The sequence below is a fragment of the Hypanus sabinus genome, chromosome 3, assembly GCF_030144855.1.
Source record: "Hypanus sabinus isolate sHypSab1 chromosome 3, sHypSab1.hap1, whole genome shotgun sequence".
Taxonomy (NCBI): Eukaryota; Metazoa; Chordata; class Chondrichthyes; order Myliobatiformes; family Dasyatidae; genus Hypanus; species Hypanus sabinus.
Window position 1 is genome coordinate 3,318,834 of NC_082708.1, and position 17,826 is coordinate 3,336,659.

The window sequence follows — 17,826 nt, forward strand, 5'->3', positions numbered from 1 at the left end:
CTTGTGAACTATTCCCAGAAATGTCAGCCAACTCTGCTCTGCCATCATCCCCGCCAGAATCCCCCTCCAATCCACCTGGGCAAGCTCCTCTCTCACGCCTCCGTAATTCATTTTATACCTTTGTGATACTGATACATGTGAGTTATGCTTCTCCCTCTGAAACTGCAGTATGAATTCAGTCATATTATGTTCACTGCCTCATAAGGGATCCTTGACATTAAGCTCACTAATAAGATCTGGGTTATTGCACAACTCCCAATCTAAGATAGCTTTTCCTCAGATAGGCTCAGTACAAGCTGCTCTAAAAAGCCATTTGTAGGCATTCAACAAATTCCCTCTCTTGCAATCTGGCACCAACATGATTTTCCCAATCTCCTTGTATATTAATACCATCATTCCCACAATCCTGATTGAGAAGTTGCAGAACCTGAGCCTCTGGTCTTCCCTCTGCAACTGGATCCTCGACTTCCTAACCGGGAGACCACAGTCTGTGCAGATTGGTGATAACATTTCCTCCTTCCCGACGATCAATACTGGTGCACATCAGGGGTGTGTGCTTAGTCCACTGCTCTACTTTCTATATGCCCGTGACTGTGTGGCTAGCCATAGCTCAAATACCATCTATAAATTTGCTGACGATACAACCATTGTTGGTAGAATCTCAGGTGGTGACGAGAGGGCGGACAGGAGTAAGATATGCCAACTAGTGGAGTGGTGCCACAGCAACAAACTGGCACTCAACATTAGTAAGATGAAACAGCTGATTGTGGACTTCAGAAAGGGTAATACGAAGGAACACATACCCATCCTCATAGAGGGATCAGAAGTGGAGAGTGAGCAGCTTCAAGTTCCTGAGTGACAAGATCTCTGAGGATTTAACCTGGTCCCAACATATCAATGCAGTTATAAAGAAGGCAAGACAGCGGCTATACTTTATTAGAAGTTCAAAGAGATTTGGCATGTCAACAAATACACTATAAACTTCTACAGTTGTTCTATGGAGAGCATTCTGACAGGCTGCATCACTGTCTGGTGTGGGGGGGGGGTGGTGGTGCGGCTACTGCACAGGACCAAAAGAAGCTGCAGAAGGTTGTAAATTTAGTCGGCTCCATCTTGGGTACCAGCCTACAAAGTACCCAGGACATCTTCAAGGAGTGGTGTCTCAGAAAGGCAGTGTCCATTATCAAGGACCTCCAGCACCCAAGACATGCCCTTTTCTCACTGTCACCATCAGGTAGGAGGTACAGAATCCTGAAGGCACACACTCAGCGATTCAGGAACAGCTTCTTCCCCTCTGCCATCCAATTCCTAAATGGACATTGAAGCTTTGGACACTACCTCACTTTTTTTTAAATATACACCACAAATTTTAAATCTATTCAACGTATGTAATTGATTTACTTGTTTATTTATTATTATTTTAAAATTTTTATTTAATATTATTTTTTTTTAATTCTCTGCTAGATTATGTATTGCATTGAACTGCTGCTGCTAAGTTAACAAATTTTGCATCACAAGCCGGTGATAATAAACCTGATTCTGATTATGATATTGAAATCCCTCATGACAATTGTGTCATTACCCTTTTTATATGCCTTTTTCAGCTCCCTTTGCAATCTGAACCCCACATCTTGGCTACTATTTGGAGGCCTATATATGATTCTCATAATACTGTAGCTTTTTAACCTTGCAATTTCTTAACTCCACCCACAAAGATTTGACATTCTGACCCTATGTCTCCTCTTTCTAAAAACTGCAATTCTTTCTCTTACCAACAGAGCCACTGCCTCTGTCTTCCTGTCTGTTCTTGTGATACAAAGTATATCCTTGGATGTTAAGCTCCCAACTATGGCTTTCTTTCAGCCACGACTCAGTGTTGCCCACAATGTCATACCGACCAATCTCAAATAACATCATGAGTTTGTCCACCGTATTCTGAATGCTATGTGCATTTAAATACAGCACATTCAGTCCTGCATTCTTTGTGGTTTTGAATTTTGCCTCTATGGTACAATTTAACTGTTCGTTCTGTCTGCCTTTGTACTTAATCATTGGCTTGTCCTTCCTTACATTCCTTACCCATCATCTACTTGTAAACCTGCCATCTCATCCTCAGCTCTATCATCCTGGTTCCCATCCCCCCATCATAAACCACTCCAAACAGCTCTAGTAAATCTGCCCACGGAAATATTGGTCCCACTTAGATTCAAGTGCAACCCAGCCCTTTTGTACAAGTCCCAACTGGCCTGGAGGAGGTCCCAATTATCCAGAAACCTAGGAGTGCATGAACACAGCTCTCTGAAAGTGGCAACACAGGTAGACAGATGGTGAAGTAGGTCCCGAAACATCAACAATTTATTTCCTCCTGTCAGTGGTGCTCAACCTGCTGAGTTCCTCCTTTCATATTCCTTCAGCTTCCAGTATCTGACATTTCCAGTGTCTCCAGCTCTATGGCATGTTTGCCTTCAATGGTTGTGAGTACAAGAGTTAAAATATTGTGTTACAGGTGTGCACGATGTTGGTGAGATTGCACTTGAAAGTATTGTGTGCAGTTCTGGTCACCCCACCTCAGGGAAAATGTGATTAAGCAAGAGAGGGTACAGGGCAAATTCACAAGGATATCGGTGAGTGGAAGTCAGTCACAGAGATCTGTAACTACTCCTTGTGATTCTTGTAAATGACATGGATGAGGAAGTGGGTTGGTAAGTTTACAGATGGTATGAAGGTTGGCGGTGTTCTGGATGGTGTAGAGGGTTGTTGTAGGTTACAATGGGACATTGAGAGGATGCAAAGCTGGGCTGAGAAGTGGCAGATGCAATTTAGTCTGGAAAATTGGGAAGTGATTCACTTAGGTCAAATTTGAAGGCAGAATACAGGGTTAATGACAAAATTCTAAGCAGTGTTGAGGAACAGAGGGAACTTGGGGTCCATATCCATATACCCTCAAACTTTCTGCACAATTTGATAAGATTATTAAGAAGGCATATAGTATTTTAGCCTTCGTTAGTCAGAGGATAGAGTACAAGCTGTGAGGTAATGCTGCAGCTCTGTGGAACTCGTGTTTAGACCCTGGGAATATTGTGTTCTGTTCTGGTATTCTCAATATAGGAAGGATGTGGAAGCTTTAGAGGGTGCAGAGGAGATTAACCAGGATGCAGCCTTTGAGGAATGGTTCAGCCAGCTGGGTCTTAGCACTCAGATCTGCAGCTGGATCTTCAACTTCCTCACAGACAGGACCTAGGCTGTAAAAATAGGGGACAAGCTCTCCTCTACAATCACTCTGAGCACCGGTGCCCCACCAGGCTGTGTACTCAGCCCCCTGCTGTACTCACAGTACACCCATGATTGTGTAGCCAAGTTTCCATCGAACTCAGTATATAAGTTTGCTGATGACACCACAATTGTAGACCGTATCTTGGGTAATGATGATTCTGAATACAGAGAGGAAATTAAAAACCTGGTGGCATGGTGCAAAGTCAATAACCTATCCCTCAGTGTCAGCAAGATGAAGGAATTGGTTGTTGACTTCAGAAGGAGTAGCGGATAGCACAACCCCATCTACATCGGTGGTGTGCAAGTGGAACGGGTCAAAAGCTTTAAGTTCCTCGGGGTGAATATCACAAATGACCTGACTTGGTCTAATCATGCAGAGTCCACTGCCAAGAAGGCCCACCAGTGCCTTTACTTCCTGAGAAAGCTGAAGAACTTTGGCCTGTCCCCTAAAACCCTCACTAATTTTTATAGGTGCACCGTAGAAAGCATTCTTCTAGGGTGCATCACAACCTGGTATGGAAGTTGTCCTGCCCAAGACCGGAAGAAGCTGCAGAAGATCATGAACACAGCCCAGCGCATCACACAAACCAATCTTCCATCCTTGGACTCACTTTACACCACACACTGTCGGAGCAGTGCTGCCAGGATAATCAAGGACACGACCCACCCAGCCAACACACTTTTTGTCCCACTTCCCTCCGGGAGAAGGTTCAGGAGCATGAAGATGCGTACGGCCAGATTTGGGAACAGCTTCCTTCCAACTGTGATAAGACTGCTGAACGGATCCTGACCCGGATCTGGGCCGTACCTTCCAAATATCCTGACCTGACTTGCACTAGCGCACTTTCCCTTTTCTATTTTCTAATTATGATTTATAATTTAAATTTTTATTATATTTACTTTGATTTGTACTTCAGGGAGCACGAAGCACAGAAACAAATATCACTGTGATGATTGTACGCTCTAGTATCAATTGTTTGGTGACAATAAAGTAAAGTAAAGTATACTCTCTAAACCAGGCAACATCCTGGTAAAAACACAAAATGCTGGCAGAACTCAGGCCAGACAGCATCTATGGGTGGAGGTAGTGACGACGTTTTGGGCCGAAACCCTTCATCAAGAGTGAAGGAACATGGGATGGTCGAGGGGGGATAAGACGTGGGGGGAGGATGAAGTAGAGAGCTGGGAAATGATAGGCTGGAGGGAAATGGGCTGGGGGGGGTAAGGTGGAGAATTATGGGAAATAAAGGAAGGTGCCAGGGGGAGATTATAGCGAGGGGGGAAAGAGAGAGAAAGAGAACCAGACTAAAATAATAGATAGGGATGGGGGTAAGTGGGGGGCAGGGGTATCAACAGAGGTCTGTGAGTTGGATGTTCATGCTGGCAGGTAGGAGGCTACCTAGGCGGGAGATAAGGTATTGCTCCATCGACCTGCGTGTGGCCTCATCTTGACGGTAGAGGAGGCCATGGACAGACATGTCGGAGTGGGAGTGGTCTGTGGAATTGAAGTGTGTGGCCACAGGGAGATCCCGCCACTGCTGGAGGACTGAGCGCTGGTGTTCGGCGAAATGGTCTCCCAGTCTGCGGCGGGTCTCCCCAATGTATAAATGGCCACATCGGGAGCACCGGATACAGTATATCACCCCAGCTGACTAACAGGTAAAGTGGTGCCTCACCTGAAAGGACTGTCGGGGGCCTGGGATGGGGGTGAGGGAAGAAGTGTGGGGGCAGGTGTAGCGCTTCTCCTGTTTGCAAGGATAAGTGCCTGGAGGGAGGTCCATGGGGAGGGATGGGGGGGGGTGAATGGACAAGGGAGCCGCGTAGGGAACAATCCCTGCGGAAAGCCGAGAGTCGGGAGGGGGGAGGGGAAGATGTGTCTGGTGGTGGGATCCCGTAGGAGGTGGCGGAAGTTACGGAGGATTATACGTTGGATCTGTAGGCTGGTAGGGTGATAAGTGAGGACTAGGGGGACTCTATCCCTGGTGGGCTGACGGGGGGATGGGGTGAGGGCAGAGGTGCATGAAATACAGGAGAAGCAATGGAGGGCAGAGTTGATAGTGGATGAAGGGAAGCCCCTTTCTTTAAAAAAGGAAGACATCTTTGTCCTAGAATGAAAGGCCTCATCCTGAGAGCAGATGCAGTGGAGGCAGAGGAATTGAGAGAAAGGGATAGCATTTTTGCAGGAGACAGGGTGGGAGGAGGAATAGTCTAGGTAGCTGTGGGAGTTAGTAGGTTTGTAGTAGAGGTCAGTGGATAGGCTGTCTCCAGAGATAGAAACAGAAAGATCTAGAAAGGGAAGGGAGGTGTCAGAAATAGACCAGGAGAATTTGAGGGCGGGGTGAAAGTTGGAGGCGAAGTTAATGAAGTCGATGAGAGCATGTGTGAAGGAAGCAGTGCCAATGCAGTTGTCGATATAACATAAGAAACGAGGAGGACAGATACCGGTGTAGGCTTGGAATATAGATTGCTCCACATGGCCAACAAAAAGGCAGGCATAGCTAGGACCCATGCGGGTGCCCATGACTACACCTTTAGTTTGGAGGAAGTGGGAGGAGCCAAAGGAGAAATTGTTAAGGGTGAGGACTAATTCCGCAAGGCGGAGAAGAGTGGTGGTAGAGGGTGACTGACTGGGTCTGGAATCCAGGAAGAAACGGAGAGCTTGGAGACCTTCCTGGTGGGGGATAGAGGTAAATAGGGACGGGACGTCCATGGTGAAAATAAGGCGGTGGGGGCCAGGGAACTTGAAATCTTTGAAGAGATGTAAAGCATGGGAAGTATGGAGATGGTGCAGAGGAGGTTTACCAGGATGTTGCCTGGATTGGAGAACAAGTCATATGAAGCAAGGTTAGCAGAGCTGGGACTTCCCTCTTTGGAGCATAGAAGAATGAGAGGGGACTTGATAGAGGTCTACAAGATTATGAGAGGCATAGATAGGGTGGGTAGTCAGTACCTGTTTCCCAGGGCACCAATAGCAAATGCAAGAGGGCATATGTACAAAATTAAGGGAGGGAAGTTTAGGGGAGACATCAGGGGTAAGTTTTTTATACAGAGGGTTCTGAGTGCCTGGAATGACTTGCAAGGGATGGTGGTGGAGGCTAAAACCTTATGGGTATTTAAGAGCTTCTTGGACAGGCACATGGTTGAAAGAAAAATGGAGGGTTATGGGGTAGTGTGGGTTTAGTAATTTTTTTTTTAAGGATTATATGGGTCGGCACAACATGGAGGGCTGAAAGGCCTGTATTGTGCTCTAGTGTTCTATGGTTCTATGGTAACTTTTTTGAACAAGGGGACAACATTCGCCTCCCTCTAATCCTCCGGTACCATTCCTGTGGACAACAAGGACATAAAGATCCTAGCCAGAGGCTCAGCAATCTCTTCCTTTGCCTCATGGAGCAGCCTGGGAAATACTCCGTCAGGCCCTGGGGACTTATCCATCCTAATGTAATTTAACAACTCCAACACCTCCTCTCCCTTAATATCAACATGCTCTGTTACGTACCCGTGGGTATCTTGTACTTGTCACGTGACAGTGGTGTTGAAACTATACTGGACTTAAGGTAATGCTCTTGTGATGGTGGAGTGACGTCATTTTCCCGCCAGTAGAGGTCATGTGACTGGTTTTTTTTTCACAGGGTATAAAAGGAGGACCCCTCCCTGTGAAAAGGGGCAGTTCGTGACTGGATTTGCCATTTTGACTCCATGCCACTGTGTGGTCCAATATTATGAAGCAGTTTGGTTGAAAGGTGGAGTTTTATTTAATACCTACAGTTTAAAAGGTCATTGCCGGCAGTTTCTTTATAATACTGACAGTTAAAAATTAGTGGAGAGTGAAGAGTGAAGATCGAAGTTCGGGAGTTAAAAGATTAAAGAAATTCAATTTCGACGGTGAAACTTGTTTGATCCTCATTCGGAAGGAATTCATTGGCTATGCTCGTGGTAACCCCTGCGAATAGCAGAAAGGGTTGGGTACAGTTTTGTAAAGGAAAAGTCAGTGCCTTTAAGCCGTTTCATTTTCATCTTCATAAATTCTCCAGGAAAAAGTTTAGTTCGACTGGGAACCACAACAACACGACGTGAAAGAGAATTTAAATCATCTAAGAAGTCTCTCCTTTAATGGACCGAAAGCATTTTGAACTTTTGCAGTACTACTTTGAAGAACTGTTTTTGCAACATCGCTTTAAGTTCTGTTTTCGCTTTATTCCTTTAAGAACTGTTTAAGCTGCCGCACAGCAGCTGATTTCCGGTTACGTTAGTGATTTGTTTACTTTTTGGGGGTTTGTTTTTCAGTGTTTAATAAATGTTTTGTTTGTTATAAAAAACCTTGCCTCACTTATACATTTATTGTTGCTGAATCCGTAACATAAATATGGGGGCTCGTCTGGGATCAATCATTTTGAGTTTAAATGCTTGTTTAATTTTGAATCGGTGTTTTGATAAAGGGGAATACTCGATTCTTTTGTTTGATTGGCTTGTGAGTGGTATTCGGCAACAATGAATATTGATGAGCTTCTGGCTTCACCAGACGCGGAGTTGTTAGCGAAGATGAAAAAAAATGAGGTGTCTGAGATAGCTAGTAGATTGGAACTTAAAGGTATTTCAAGGTCTACATCGAAGGCTCTAATACAGAGAAAAATCACGTCACACTATGCAGATTCAGGTGATTTTGATGAATCGATTTTAGAGTCATTTCCAATAAGTAATCTAGAGATGCAGTTGCAAATCAAACAAATGAAGTTGGAACAAAGTAAAGCAGAATTGGAGCGTTGTAGGTTAGAAGCTGATAATAAAAAGAGGGAGTTTGAATATGCGATGGCGGAATTAAGGTCTGAGAATCAGTCTTCTGGTTCTAGAAAACTGTTTGTTGCTAGTCAAGAAATTAAATCGGTCCCTCCATTTAGTGAAACAGAAGTAGAAAGATATTTCCAACATTTTGAAACAATTGCTCAGATTTCAGAGTGGCTGAAAGATAAATGGTCAGTGTTGTTACAGAGTGTAATTAAAGGCAAAGCACAACAAGTTTATACAGCTTTAACTGCTGCGCAAGCACTTGATTATGATATTGTGAATCAGCATATTTTTAAAGCATATGAATTGGACCTAGAAGCATATAGAGAAAGATTCATAAGTTTGAAGAAGTCTGTGGAAAAAACTTATGTGGAATTTGCCTATGATAAAGCTGTGTGTTTTGAGAGATGGGTTTCCTCTAAAAACGTAAATGGGGACTATAATACATTGAAAGAATTGATTTTAATGTAAGAATTTAAAAGAAGCATCCCTGTTGAAGTAAAGACCTATTTAAATGAGAGGGATACTGATACATTGCAGGACTCTGCTAGATTAGCTAATGAGTATGTTTTAACCCATAAGAATAATTTTCCTCAGGGCAGAATTTTTAAGAGGAAAAATAACACAGAGACTCAAGGTAAATCAGAAATTAAATCAGAAGTTAATGAGAAAGGTAAGGAGGAAGGTGTGCTGCCTTTATGGCAGTTATTTAGTTTATAATATTTTCGCTTAGTAATTATTGAAGCGGCATTATAAAAGGAAAACCTGTGAAGGAAAGACAGTTTGGTCCTATTTGTAACTATTGTAAGAAACCTGGCCATGTAATAGCTAACTGTTTCCGATTCAAAAAGAAAGAGAAGGAAGCAGCCCCACACTGAAGCACCTGAAAAATTACAGGGTTCAATAAACACAAATGAGGTTTTGTTAGAGTCTGACCAAGTTAAAAAGGGATATGATCATTTTATAACTGAAGGGTTTGTATCCTTGAAAGAAGGATCTACTCCAGTGCCAATAAAAATCCTTGGGGATACTGGAGCTTCTCAATCATTGATGTTAGACAGTGTATTGAAGTTTAATGAAGAGTCTGATACTGGTGAGGTAAATTATATATAAGGTGTTGGGAGTGCTTTTATGCCTGTACATTTGCATAAAGTAAATTTAAAGTCAGGGTTAGTTACAGGAATTGTTAACGTAGGATTACAGCCTAGTTTACCTGTGAAGGATATTTCTTTAGTGTTAGGTAATGACTTGGCAGGTGGACAAGTTTTTCCTGAAGTGCATTTGACAATGGAGTCAGAGGAACCACAGATGAATTCTAACACAGATTCTTCCTGTGTTGTGACCAGAGCTATGGCTAAAAAGATTGATGCGCAGAATGAGGTTGTTACTCAGGACTGTTCAACTCAGGATTCGAGTTTTGAGGATGTGTCAGAGACTTTCTTATCTTCGTTGTTTGAACAAGATTCTTGGAGTAAGTCTGACTATGTAGATTTATCTTTGTCTCAGAAGGAGATGATAGCAGAGCAGAATAGAGACCCTGAGATTATAAAATTAAGAGAACAAGCTCTACCAGATAGTGAAATTGAGAAGGTGCCAGTAGGGTATTACTTTGAAAAAGGAGTGTTGATGAGGAAGTGGAGACCACCTACAATTCCCGCAAGTGATGAATGGAGCATTGTTTACCAGGTAGTTGCCCCTAAAATTTATCGAAATGAGATTTTGACTTTAGCTCATTGTGTGCCCTTAGGCGGACATCAAGGGGTAAGGAAAACTGTGAACAAGATTTTAAAACATTTTTACTGGCCTGGTCTATGAAAAGATGTGGCGATGTTTTGTAAAACGTGCCATACTTGTCAAATTGTGGGTAAACCAGATCAAGTTACACCAGTGGCTCCATTACAACCTATTCCAGCATTCGGTGAACCGTTTTCCAAAATTATTATAAATTGTGTAGGTCCATTACCAAAGACAAAAACTGGTTATCAGTACTTCTTGACTATCATGTGCACTTCGTCTAGGTTTCCAGAGGCAGTACCACTTAGGAATATAACAGCTAAAACTGTGACAAAGGCTCTTATAAAATTCTTTACTTATCTTGGATTACCTAAGCAAATACAAACTGATCAAGGCAGTAAATTTATGTCTGGATTGTTTCAACAGATAGTTTATAAATTGGGAGCTAAGCAAATCACTTTGTCTGCATACCATCCAGAATCGCAAGGTGCCTTGGGGAGGTTTCATTCTACCCTCAAGATGATTAGGACATATTGTGTGGAAAATGTAAGTGATTGGGATGAGGGCATAAGCTTACTTTTATTTGCAGTAAGGGAATTGGTACAAGAATCCTTAGGTTTCAGTCCATTTGAACTTGTATTTGGGCATTGAGTAAGAGGACCTTTAGCTTTATTAAAAGAACAGTGGATTAGTAAGGAAGTAAACACTAATTTGTTGGACTATGTTTTGAAATTTAAGGACAGATTACATAAAGCTTGTAGCTTAGCCAAGGAAAATTTAAAATTGGCTCAGGAGAAAATGAAAACTTGGTACGATATAGAAGCTAGAATGAGGATGTTTAAGCCTGGAGATAAGGTGCTGGTTCTTTTCCTAGTGCAAATGAATCCTTTACAAGCTAGATTTCATGGCCATTATGAAATTGTGTCTAAAATCAATGATGTGGATTACGTGATTAAAAACTCCAGATCATAGAAGGCCAACACAACTTTGTCATATAAATATGATAAAACCATATTATGAGAAACAATTTCATACTGTGACTGTTGTGGTTAATGATAATGAATTTGATTTAACTAGGAATATGATAGATGATTCATCTGAATTTCATTCTAATTCCAACATTGTTTTTGTCAGGTTACCAAATTCAACCATTCTGGAAAATATTGATGAGGAATTAGCACATTTGCAGCCAGAGCAGAAACAGCAGATGAAGAAATTAATTTGTAAATATAAGGATTTGTTTCCAGACGTTCCGAGAAGGACTACTATAGCTTCACGTGATGTAGGTGTTGGAGATGCCAAACCCATTAAACAATACCCATATAGGATGAACATAGAAAAATGTGAACTTGCTGAGAAAGAAATTAAATATATGTTAGAGAATAATATTATTAGACCTTCTAATTTGAATTGGAGTTCACCCTGTGTTATGGTGCCAAAACCAGATGGCAGTATTAGGTCTTGTATGGACTATAGGAAGGTGAATGCTGTAACGAAAATGGATGCATATCCAATTCCTAGAGTAGATGATTGTGTAGATAAAGTTGGAAAAGCAAAGTTCCTTACAAAGATTGATTTATTGAAAGGGTATTGGTGTGTTCCATTAACGGACAGAGGTAGAGAGATTTCTGCATTTGTAACTCCATCTGGGTTATATGAGTATAATGTTCTTCCATTTGGGATGAAGAATGCCCCAGGTACTTTCCAGAGGATGATTAACTCTGTGATTCAGGGATTGAAAGATACTGATGCTTATATTGATGATTTAGTGACAGGAAATGATACTTGGGAAGCACACATTATTTTGGTGGAGAAATTGTTTGAAAGGCTTTCAAAAGCTAACTTAACTATTAATTTAGCTAAGAGTGAATTTGGACATGCCATTGTGACTTACCTTGGTTATGTTGTGGGTCAAGGTAAGGTAGCTCCTGTTCAGGCAAAAGTTTGGGCAATTTTAGAGATTCCCACTCCAACGGGAAAAAAAACTCTCAGAAGATTCTTGGGAATGGTAGGATATTATCGAAAATTTTGTAAGAATTTTTGCTAATGTTGCCCTTCCATTAACTAACCTTTTGAAGAAGAATGAGAAGTTTATGTGGACAGTGCCTTGTCAAGAAGCATTTGAGAAATTGAAAACAATGATATGTCAACAACCTGTGCTCAAGGCACTTGACTTTGAAAAATCTTTTTCATTAGCTGTATATGCTAGTGATGAGGCTGCAGGAGCAGTATTAATGCAAAGGAATGAGGGTGATGAGGTTGATCATCCAGTAGCTTACTTTTCTAAGAAATTTAATAAGCATCAAAGAAACTATTCAACAATAGAGAAGGAATTATTATCTCTTGTTTTAGCTTTAGAACATTTTGACGTATATGTTGGTACAACTCAAAAACCACACTGATCATAATCCATTAGTGTTTCTGAGTAAGATGAAAAACAAAAACTGAAGATTATTAAATTGGAATTTGATGTTACAAGAGTACAATATTGTAATAACTCATATTAAAGGTAAAGATAATGTGGTTGCTGATTGTCTATCTCAATGTTGAATGTACAGTGTAATTTTTTTATGGAGTGTTTTTTTTTACAATTGTAACACTCCTACTGTATTGTAAGTTGCAAGCTGTTATATGATAATACTATGTATACTGTGTATGTTATAAAATTTATACATTTGCTTTTTTCTTGTAAATAATTGTTAAAATTTTGCTCTTGACAAACCAAAATTTATTTTTTGGAGGGAAGTGTTACATACCCGTGGATATCTTGTACTTGTCACGTGACAGTGGTATTGAAGCTATACTGGACTTAAGGTAATGCTCTTGTGATGGTGAAGTGACGCCATTTTCCCACCAGTAGAGGTCATGTGACAGGTTTTTTTTACAGGGTATAAAAGGAGGACCCCTCCCTGTGAAGAGGGGCAGTTCGTGGCTGGATTTGCCATTTTGACTCCATGCCACTGCGTGGTCCAATATTATGATGCAGTTTGGTTGAAAGGTGGAGTTTTATTTAATGCCGAGAGTTTAAAAGGTCATTGCTGGCAGTTTCTTTATAATACTGCCAGTTAAAAATTAGTGGAGAGTGAAGAGTGAAGATCGAAGTTCGGGAGTTAAAAGATCAAAGAAATTCAATTTCGACGGTGAAACTTGTTTGATCCTCATTCGGAAGGAATTCATTGGCTGTGCTCGTGGTAACCCCTGCGAATAGCAGAAAGGGTTGGGTACAGTTTTGTAAAGGATCGGTCAGTGCCTTTAAGCCGTTTCATTTTCATCTTCGTAAATTCTCCGGAAAAAGTACAGTTCGACTGGGAACCACAACAACACGACGTGAAAGAGAATTTAAATCATCTAAGAAGTCTCTCCTTTAATGGACCGAAAGCATTTTGAACTTTTGCAGTACTACTTTGAAGAACTGTTTTTGCAACATCGCTTTAAGAACTGTTTTTGCTTTATTCCTTTAACAACTGTTTAAGCTGCCGCACAGCAGCTGATTTCCGGTTGCATTAGTCGTTTGTTACTTTTTGGGGGTTTGTTTTTCAGTGTTTAATAAATGTTTTATTTATTATAAAAAAACCCTCCCTCACTTATATATTTATTGTTGCTGAATCCGTAACAGCTCCAAAACATCGACTTCACTCATATTGTCCTCACTGTCATCAAGTTCCCTCTCATTGGTGAATACCGAAGGGAAGTATTCATTGAGGACCTCGCTCACTTCCACAGCCTCCTGGCACATCTTCCCACTTTTATCTCTAATCGGTCTTACCTTCACTCCTGTCATCCTTTTGTTCTTCACATAATTGAAGAATGCCTTGGGGTTTTCCTTTACCCTACTCGCCAAGGCCTTCTCATACCCCCTTTTTGCTCTTCTCAGCCCCTTCTTAAGCTTCTTTCTTGCTACTCTATATTCCTCAATAGACCCATCTGATCCTTGCTTCCTAAACCTCATGTATGCTGCCTTCTTCCACCTGACTAGATTTTCCACCTCACTTGTCACCCATGGTTCCTTCACCCTACCATTCTTTATCTTCCTCACCGGGACAAATTTATCCCTAACATCCTGCAAGAGATCCTTAACCATCGACCACATGTCCATAGTACATCATCCCAATTCACACCCGCAAGTTCTAGCCTTACAGCCTTATAATTTGCCCTTCCCCAATTAAAAATTTTCCTGTCCTCTCTGATTCCATCCTTTTCCATGACAATACAAAAGACCAGGGAGTGGTGATCACTGTCCCCCACTGACAGATCTGTGACCTGACCCAGTTCATTACCTAATACTAGATCTAGTATGGCATTCCCCCTAGTCAGCCTGTCAGCATACTGTGACAGGAATCCATCCTGGACACACTTAACAAACTCTGCCCCATCCAAACCCTTGGAACTAATCAGGTGCCAATCAATATTAGGGAAGTTAATATTGAGGATGTTCTGTGAGGCTGTGGTGGCCAGTGCTATCATGTTTGCTATTGTGTGCTGGAGCAGCAGACTGAGGGTAGCGGACACCAACAGAATCAACAAACTTATTCGTAAGGCCAGTGATGTTGTGGGGGTGGAACTGGACTCTCTGACAGTGGTGTCTGAAAAGAGGATGCTGTCCAAGTTGCATGCCATCTTGGACAATGTCTCCCATCCACTCCATAATGTACTGGTTAGGCACAGGGGTACATTCAGCCAGAGACTCATTCCACCGAGATGTAACACTATTACACTGAGCATCATAGGAAGTCATTCCTACCTGTGACCATCAAACTTTACAACTCCTCCCTCGAAGTGTCAGACACCCTGAGCCAATAGGCTGGTCCTGGACTTATTTCAACTTGGCATAACTTACTTATTATTATTTAATTATTCATGGTTTTATATTGCTATATTTCTTCACTATGATTGGTTGGTGCAGCTGCAACAAAACCCAATTTCCCTCGGGATCAATAAAGTATGTCTGTCTGTCTGTCCTAAAGTCACTCATGATACCAACACTGTTATTTTTGCACCATTCCAAAATCTGCCTCCCAATCTGCTCCTCGGTATCTATGCTGCTACCGGGGGCCTATAGAATACCCCCAGTAGAGTAACCTCTCCCTTCCTGTTCCTGATTTCTACCCATACTGACTCAAAAGAGGATCCTGCTACATTACCCACCCTTTCTGCAGCTGTAATAGTTTCCCTGACCAGTAATGCCACCCCTCCTCCCCTCTCCCCCACCCCCCATCCCTTTTAAAGCACTGAAATCCAGGAATATTGAGAATCCATTCCTGCCCTGGTGCCAGCCAAGTCTCCATAATGGTCACTACATCATAATTCCATGTATGTATCCAAGCTCTCAGTTCATCACCTTTGATGAAAGAGAAACAGAATAAAGGTGTAAGGGTAGTAAGGTAGAAGGGCTAATGTGTGTGTACTTCAATGCAAGAGGCATCAGGAACAAAGGTGATGAAGTGAGTGAGGTTGATGTTCTGGAGCATGTTGATATTAAGGGAGAGGAGGTGTTGGAGTTGTTAAAATACATTAGGATGGATAAGTCCCCGGGGCCTGACGGAATATTCCCCAGGCTGCTCCACGAGGTGAGGGAAGAGATTGCTGAGCCTTTGGTTAGGATCTTTATGTTTTCATTGTCCACAGGATTGGAGGGAGATGAATGTTGTCCCTTCATTCAAAAAAGGTAGTAGGGATAGTTCGGGTAATTAGACCAGTGAGCCTTACGTCTGTGGTGGGAAAGCTGTTGGAAAAGATTCTTAGAGATAGGATCTATGGGCATTTAGAGAATCATGGTCTGATCAGGGACAGTCAGCATGGCTTTGTGAAGGGCAGATCGTGTCTAACAAGCCTGATAGGGTTCTTTGTGGAGGTGACCAGGCATATAGATGAGGGTAGTGCAGTGGATGTGATCTACATGGATTTTAGTAAGGCATTTGACAAGGTTCCACACGGTAGGCTTATTCAGAAAGTCAGAAGGCATGGGATCCAGGGAAGTTTGGCCAGGTGGATTCAGAACTGGCTTGCCTGCAGAAGGCAGAGGGTCGTGATGGAGGGAGTACGTTCAGATTGAAGGGTTGTGACTAGAGGTGTCCCACAAGGATCTGTTCTGGGACCTCTACTTTTTGTGATTTTTATTAAGCACCTGGATGTTGGGGTAGAAGGGTGGGCTTGGCAAGTTTGCAGACAACACAAAGGTTAGTGGTGTTGTAGATAGTGTAGAGGATTGTTGAATATTGCAGAGAGACATTGATAGGATGCAGAAGTGGGCTGAGAAGTGGCAGATGGCATTCAACCTGGAGAAGTGTGAGGTGGTACACTTTGGAAGGACAAACTCCAAGGCAGAGTACAAAGTAAATGGCAGGATACTTGGTATTGTGGAGGAGCAGAGGGATCTGGGGGTACATGTCCACTGATCCCTGAAAGTTGCCTCACAGGTAGATAGGGTAGTTAAGAAAGCTTATAGGATGTTAGCTTGCATAAGTTGAGGGATAGAGTTTAAGGGACGCCATGTAATGATGCAGCTCTATAGAACACTGGTTAGGCCACACTTGGAGTACTGTGTCCAGTTCTGGTCACCTCAGTATAGGAAGGATGTGGAAGCATTGGAAAGGGTACAGAGGAGATTTACCAGGATGCTGCCTGGTTTAGAGAGTATGGATTATGATCAGAGATTAAGGGAGCTAGGGCTTTACTCTTTGGAGAGAAGGAGGATGAGAGGAGACATGATAGAGGTGTACAAGATATTAAGAGGAATAGACAGAGTGGACAGCCAGTGCTTCTTCCCCAGGGCACCACTGCTCAGTACAAGAGGACATGGCTTTAAGGTAAGGGGAGGGAAGTTCAAGGGGGATATTGGAGGAAGGTTTCTCACTCAGAGAATGGTTGATGCGTGGAATGCACTGCCTGAGTCAATGGTGGAGGCAGATACACTAGAGAAGTTTGAGAGACTACTAGACAGGTATATGGAGGAATTTAAGGTGGAGGGTTATATAGGAGGCAGGGTTTGAGGGTCAGCACAACATTGTGGGCTGAAGGGCCTGTAATGTGCTGTACTATTCTATGTTCTATGTTCAAAGCCTCCTTATATGTTAGATCTGGCTTTACTCTATGCACTATACTTGCAGTTCTCGCATGACCTTTATCCTCCTCCACATCGCTATCTGCTCTAACACTCTGGATCCCCTCCACCTGCAAATCTAGTTTAAACCCCCCCGGAGCAGCACTAGCAAACCTTCCTGCAAGGATGTTCGTCCCCCTCCAGTTCAGGTGCAACCTGTCCCGTCGGAATAGGTCCCACCTTCCCAGGAACAAGGCCCAATTGTCCAGAAGCAGGAAGCTCTCCCTCCTGCACCAAATCCTTAGCCACGTATTTAGCTGCATTATCTTCCTACTTCTGGCCTCACTAGCACGTGGCACCGGTCGCAATCCTGAGATTGCAACCCTGGAGGTCCTGTCCTTCAACTTTGTACCTAACTCCCTAAATTCTCTTTGCAGGACCTCCTCCTCCTTCCTCACCACGTCATTGGTCCCTCCATGGACTACGACATCTGGCTGCTCACCCTCCCTCTTGAGAATACACCCTATCCTCGTTATATGTGGAGGTTACATTTCTTGCAGTCAATGCATAATGTGAATAATTATTCAAATGGAGAAGATAGGGATGAGTTCCTGAGGGCTTCCTAAATGTTTTATCTGTAATTTATTCACATTTTCATACCAATATGGCACAAAAGCAGTACCTCAAGGCAACATTCATATTATATTTCATCAATTTAAGGTAATATTCAAAGTAATAAATCATAGAAAGTTAACATACTAGGGTGTACAGTACTCACCAACAGTGGCAGGTGTGTTCACTCTGGGAGATGAGTGGTTGTTGTGGTGTTGGGCACTTTACGTGGATAAGGTGGATGGTTGTGGTCGTCAGGATCATCAAGCACAGCAAGGGGTGAAGGAAGACTCACAGAACTCTTAGAACTGCTGGCACCGGTTTGAAGAAAGTGGTGAGGATTGTTTGCTTGTCAGCATTTTGTTTTTCAGCATAAATTTGCT